Here is a 7,115-nt window from a genome sequence, read left to right as displayed (position 1 = left end):
CGGAAAATAGGGTTATGTAATTCAAGAAAGAATCGGATTATTTGCCGGGTCACTGTAGCGCATGAATATGCGAAATAGTCCGAAGATTTTGGGGTCTACTGATAACGTTTCGAAATTCGCGCGCTCGGGATTCCTTGTTAATCGGGAATCTTACTTTAATCATTTCTTGTTAATCGGGAATCTTACTTTAATCAATCCTTGTTAATCGGAAATCTTTGTTTGTTTGTTTGCTTAACGCCCAGCCGACCACGAAGGGCCATATCAGGGCGGTAATCGGGAATCTTATTTTAATGATTCCTTGTTAATATGGAATCTTACCTTACCACACATGCACACGCGCGCACTCACTCACACACATGCGTTGCCTACAAAACTATGCGTTGCCTAGAAAACGTTCCCGTCGCGATATAACCTTGAATGGTTGAAAACGACGTTAAACACCAAATAAAGAAAGAACTAGAAAACGTTCGCAAACGTTCTGTGGCGCTCTGCCTATGCAACGCACCCCCGGTCTTGACACCAGGGGTGCGTTGCATAGGCAGAGCGCCAGAGAACGTTTGCGAACGTTTCTAGGCAACGCATAGTTTTGTTGTGGCGCTCGCGAGCGTTAGCAAGCGCTCGGTACGAGTACCATTGTCCGGGGTCACTGAAGCGTAACAATGGCGACCGCTCGCCGAGAATGGTCTAGGAAACGGGGGTTTGCGGGGAGCATTCTGTAACGTACTTGAGAGGTGGCACGCCAGAAACTATTGCACTGTACTGAGCTTTCCGGTTGACTCTCTCTCTCTCTTCCTTTCTTTCTCTCTCTCACTCACACACACTGCACACACACACACACACACACACACACACACACAAACACGCGTGTGTGTGTGTGTGTGAGTGTTTGTGCGCGCGCGTGTGTGTGTGCCGATGTGGGTGTGTGTGTGCGTCTGGGTGTGTCTGTGTGTGTGTATGTGTCTGGGTGTATATAAGTGCATGTTTGTGTGTGCGCTCGCGCGTGTGTTTGTGCGGGTGTGCGTTAGTATGTATGTGTGTGTGTTGAGGGTGGTGTATGTGTGTGTGTGTGTGTATGTGTTTGTGTGTGTGGTTGGGCATGTGTGTGTGTAAATATATGCGTGTGCATACTGACTAATGTGTAACCGGCACGGTTGGCCTAGTGGTAAGGCGTCCGCCTCGTGATCGGGAGGTCATGGGTTCGAACCCCGGCCGGGTCATACCTAAGACTTTAAAATTGGCAATCTAGTGGCTGCTCCGCCTGGCGTCTGGCATTATGGGGTTAGTGCTAGGACTGGTTGGTCCGGTGTCAGAATAATGTGACTGGGTGAGACATGAAGCCTGTGCTGCGACTTCTGTCTTGTGTGTGGCGCAAGTTAAATGTCAAAGCAGCACCGCCCTGATATGGCCCTTCGTGGTCGGCTGGGCGTTAAGCAAACAAACAAACAAACAAATGCTAATGTGTGTGAGTGAGTGCGCGTGTGCGCATGTGTGTGTGCATACATGTGTGTATCTCTGTGTGTGTGTCTGTGTGTATTTGTATGCGCGCGCACGCGTGTTTGATTGTGCGAGTATGTATGTGTGTGTGTGTGTTTGTGTGTGTGTGTTTGTGTGTGTGTGTGCGTTTGTGTGTGTGTGCGTTTGTGTGCATGTGTGTGTGTGCGTTATTGTATGTGTGCCCTGAGTGTCTGTGTGCTTGTGCGTGTTTATGTGTGTTTGTGTATGTTTTGTGTGTGTGCACGTGTGCACGTGAGTGTGTGTGTGTGAGTGAGTGCGCGCGTGTGCATGTGTGTGTGTGTGTGTGTGTGTATACATGTGTGTGTGTGTGTGTTTGTGTGTGTGCACGTGTGCATAGTGCTTTTAGTTATGCGCTATAGAAATCTCCTTAATAAATAAATGTATGTGTGTGCATGCTAATGTGTGTGAGTGAGTTCGCGCGTGTTCATGTGTGTGTGTGTGTGTGTGTGTGTGTGTGCGTGTGTGCATGTATGTGTGTGCATGCTAATGTGTGTGAGTGAGTGCGCGCGTGTGCATGTGTGTGTGTATACGTGTGTGTGTGTGTGCGTGTGTATTTGCATTCGTGCGCGCTTGATTGTGTGAGTATGTATGTGTGTGTGTGTGTGTGTGTGTGTGTGTGTGTGTGTGTGTGTGTGTGTGTGTGTGTGGTGTGTGTGTGGTCGATGGTGTGAGTTTTAGCTTGTTTGAGTGTGTGTGTGTGTGGATGTGTGTGTGTGGGGGTGGGGGGTGGTGTTTGAGGTTTTGTGTGTGTGTGTGTGTGTGTGTGTGTGTGTCTGTTTCTGGATGAATATATGTGCATGTGTGTGTGAGGGTGTGTGTGTGTGTGTGTGTGTGTGTGTGTGTGTGTGTGTGTGTGTGTGTGTGTGTTGCTTTTTTTCACGAGATCGAACTTATGATTGAAAAGGCTGACGACCCTAAACATTCACACAGAGAAGAATGCGTGCAGAAAGTGACCCTTGCGGCTTATTGTGATAAGGCACAAGGAACTTAGTCGATAAATATCGACAGGGGGCGGACAAATGGTTTACATGTGAAATGTGTGTATATGGGTGTGGTTCTGAAACAAACAAACCATGTGAAACCCCCCCCCCCCCCCCCCCCCATCCCACCGCTCGCGGGCTGAACGACTGACGTCACATGTCGCTTCGGTCTTTTCCAGAAGAACACCGCGTGTACATAATACACAATTCGATCGCGTAGCACTGCCAATGCACATTTTCGCAACGAAAACCGTGCTACTGTTTCTTGTGTGTTAAATCTGAAAGCAATATAAGTGAACGAACAATTGAAAACTGATATCACGTTACTAAACTCCCAAAAGTAATAAATTACTTCTGACTGCGGTACACAATACATTTTCAAAGCAATTTTTTTAATTATTTTCAAGACATAAAAAATACAACGGAAGAAAAATGCAAGCAATAACAATTTTTTTAAAGTACAGACTAAATACTGAAGCTCTCTATTTCTCTTTAGTATGTTGGATTCAGGTGTACTTACTCACAGTTGCAGACAGATACAGATTCAAACACGTGTCGAGCGTAAAACAAAAAGTGAAACTAGAGAATAACATGAACCTGAAAACTTTTAAAATATTTGTACCCAGCACCAAGAGAGATTATTGTAAAAAAAATGTAATACAAAGTGTGTGTGTTATACATAAGACAGGAGAATTTACATAGCAACAGAAAACATAATAATAATAATAATAATAAGAAGAAGAAGAACATTTATATAGCGCTAAATCAAAAACTTTCGTTAAAAAGGTTTGCTCTAAGCGCTTGACATCTAAACTAAAACGTCATTCACACTCTTTACAATGATGTACAAGAACTTCATGTCACACTCTTTCATTCAATATAGCACCATTCACACAGTTGTTATGCTTGTAAATCACTGAGCACCAACAGTTAAAAATCACTATCGCTCACCTCATGCAGACTGAAATGCAAACCTGCACACATACATACACACAAACAAGGGGGGAGCATCCGTGGACTGGCACTAATGATATGATCAACTGCATATGTAGCTAACTTTGCCCGTCTCACACCTTGTTAATGTTAGTGTCACTGGTACGCAACCTGTTCTTCATGCTCTACTCTTTCCACCCGCGCTGCACTTTGTCCATCATTGACATTGTCCTCAGCTTGTGGTGAACTCGGATTTAAAAAAAACAAAGCAAGACAGCATTTTCGAAAACATCTTCTTGCACTTTCAAAGAAATGACAAATGCATAAACTGTGTTATAAAAAAGCACAGGCACTCTATCATTGATTTGGCACTGTTGCAGAAAGTCCTTGTCATCAGCTTTCATTTTGGCAGAGCAAGCGACACCCACAGTCCGACGAAAAATGTCCTGCATGTCAAGGAACATTTGCACAATGTTGTCTTTGACAAATGTCAGTCCTCCTCGGTTAAGCACCGTTGTCATGTCAGTTGAAGAATCGCAATCACTTTCTGACAGCTCACTGAACCTCAGTGCTTCTAAACAGCGCAGTTTCTCGTATCTGTATGCACCTTTCTTGATGCCCCAAACTTTCTTTTTTAGTTTCTTCACCACACTCCCAGCAACATACCTGATCACATCCTTCCTCACACACTGGCACCGGTCGGTCATTCGCGTTGTCTTCCTGTTTGCACCCATAGGTTGCTTCGACCAGCCTTTCAAACATCCTGAGGCAAATGGAAGCTGATGCATGAGTCGACTTGGTGACCTCTGTAATGCTTGCATGGCTTGCGTAGTACAATGAGTGAGCCTTTTCCTTGGCCGCGTTCCGGAACTTCCCTCGTAGACCAAGGCATGACTCAAACACCTGAAGTTTGTCCCGAAGAACAGCACCTGTCAAACAGACCACAAAGTCTTACACTTGAACACATACAATAGAACCACCTTTGTATTACCTCAAACAATCTGAGAAAGCGGGTCTTTAAAAGGAGGCAGTCTTAAAATGAAGGAAAATTTACAGAAGTTATGCACAGACAAACTGACAAAATAAGGTCTTAAAAGGGAGGGATTATCAAATTGGGGGGGGGGGGGGGGGGTGGTCCACTGTATATATATATATATATATATATACAAAAATAGATTTTTATTAGTCCATATCTTGGGATAATTCCCTGCCTCGTATAACTTTAAAAGAAAGGCAAACACACACACCATTGTATCCAAAAAGAACACTTGCACATTGACAAGTCTGGAATGTGTACGCGAATGATCAACAATAATTACACGTATGCCATACAGGGAGCACTGCTTACTTGTCATGTATATATGACAGCTTATTCTCAGCGTAACTGAATAACTTGAAATTTAAACTTGAAATTGTTTTACATTATAAGCAAAAGTGAAAACACTACTCCAACAAAATTGTATTTATTCATACAGTGTTTCCCTAAACACTTACAGTCCAAGGTTTTAACATGGCTTCACAGATCAGCTGACAGGCATTCATTTTCTGCAATCTCACTGCACACCTCTTCCAAAAGTGGAACTGTCACCTGTTGACATTTAAAAACACATGTAAATGTACACACAGTGACACAATAAAAAAATCATGCGTAATGAGAATTATCCAAAAATATTATATGATGCACTGGTGTCAAATGTGTTATGGTATTTTATGTTATCACAGAATCTAAGTCTTGAAAAATACACATGTTCACACAAAAATATGGCAAATACCACATGAGACTGAAATATACACAAATCTGCAGTAACTGAGAGACTGAGAAATCACAAGCGGGTGTAGTTGTAGGCATCACAATCACAAGACAAACAAATTCTGCCTTTATGTTTAATATTTTTCAACAATAAATGTTGCAAATGTAACGAATAACTTCTCACCTTTTGTGAAATAATACTTTGAGCTTGACACACTTCTGACTGTACAGGGGTTTTCATCAACAACAAAAGTGGTGCTTGCTTCCTGAAACAAAATTATTCAATGATGAAAAGAACTGAATGTGGCAGTGTTCAAAGTGATATTCAAACTTGTATACAACTATCAGTACCTATACTGTAAAACGAGAAGGCTATTGGCATGCTCGTCAATCAGTATGTGTCATTCAGTGTTTTGTGCTGTAACAATGAAATGCAATCAATGCAAGTTCTTGTAGTCTAGAAATAAATACAACAATAATTTCAATTGAAACCACAAACTAGTCAAATAAATTGTGTAAATAGTTGGACAAAGAGATGCTTATTAACCCAGGGAAATAACAGGATTTCTTAGCAAAACTTTCCCAACCCAATTACCTGATTCGGTCCGGCTTTTCTGCTTTTAACACTTACTTTCAGTTTCACTAGAATATATCACAACTACAAGAATAACAATGGAACAGGAATGAGATTTTGTTTTGTTTTTGTAAACTACATCAGGATTTAACTAGTTTGGAAGCTCTGCTTACATACAAAATACGGACAGTGACGTTCAATCGTGGTGGCTGATCAGTGCACTGACTGACGGACGATTCGATTTGATCGCTTCACCACGCCTTTCCAACTATGTGCTCCCATACAGTTTTGGTAGATACATGCTTGTGCAAGTATGTTATTAGTATTACCAATATGAATCTTATTTTCCTTTCGATGGTCAGTTTTACTCACCTCTGTCACGTAACGGCAGTCACCTCTGCGAATGCTGTCGAAGAATCTAACCGAAAGTAAACATTCTGGGAATCTACGCGCATCGGCCTTGACGCAAGTTCAATGCTGAGCCAATGAGCGCGCCGCGGCGAAGTTGGCCGCTGTAAGTCTCGCAGCGCTGGCTGGCTGAGCGAGTTGCGTGTCCATCCATATTAGGTCCAAGCCGCACCGTAGACCAGATTAGTAGGTGCTTGATTTTGGTATTTTGATTTTACATAACATTAAACCTTTCTTGGGGTTCATGGTCATGGCAACAGCCATAATAATATTATATCATGTATAATATTACATTTCAGCATATTTGAATTACATGTCATCATACCAAACTGTCATACATTTTTATTCCTACATCATTCTGATTGATCACAACCAAACCTACTATCAGTGGACACATCCAAATGTAAGCGCCTGTTCTTGACAACTTTTAATCGATCTAAAAATAGCAACTTGCTGGGCCCTTTGCCGCCAACAGACACTGTTTGGCCTGTAGGTAAAATGTACAATGTATTTTCTGATTTGTGCACAAAAGCTTTTTTTCTTTTTTTTAACATAACAATGTTTAATGTCACTGTATGTTTAAAAGACCATGGTCATATTTGTAAAAAAAATGTTAAATTAGAAAATAAATAACATTTTGGTTCATGATTTTTCCTACACCTGTGCTGAAAATAAGAAATAAAAATGTCGGTATATAAGTCACTCAAATACAGATAGGTATGAATGGCTCGGTTTGAGTTTGTTGCAGTTGACCCTGCACAATGCGACATATCATGTTTTTGTTGAACAATTTTGACGTCACCCCTCCCATAGGGTGACGTATTTCACAACTTCCTGTGATGACCAATTTTGACGTCAACCCTCCCATAGGGTGACGGATTTCACAACTTTCTACAGATGAACAATGTTGCCTTCACCCCTCCCATAGGGTGACGGATGTCACAACTTCCTGTGT

At 42.1% G+C, this 7,115-nt stretch overlaps 1 long non-coding RNA gene across 1 annotated transcript; it reads right to left on the bottom strand.

Moving 5' to 3' along the window:
* Window positions 1–3,790: 3,790 nt before the first annotated feature.
* On the bottom strand, window positions 3,791–6,129 carry LOC138949768 (uncharacterized). The gene is made up of 3 exons (XR_011450429.1): window positions 5,363–6,129; window positions 4,923–5,016; window positions 3,791–4,357 (listed from the first exon to the last, which is right to left on the bottom strand). It is a non-coding gene; the product is annotated as an uncharacterized lncRNA (long non-coding RNA).
* Window positions 6,130–7,115: the final 986 nt, after the last annotated feature.

Source organism: Littorina saxatilis, linkage group LG16, assembly GCF_037325665.1.
Source record: "Littorina saxatilis isolate snail1 linkage group LG16, US_GU_Lsax_2.0, whole genome shotgun sequence".
In the NCBI taxonomy this organism is placed as follows: Eukaryota; Metazoa; Mollusca; class Gastropoda; order Littorinimorpha; family Littorinidae; genus Littorina; species Littorina saxatilis.
This window is presented reverse-complemented; position numbering and strand designations above follow the sequence as displayed.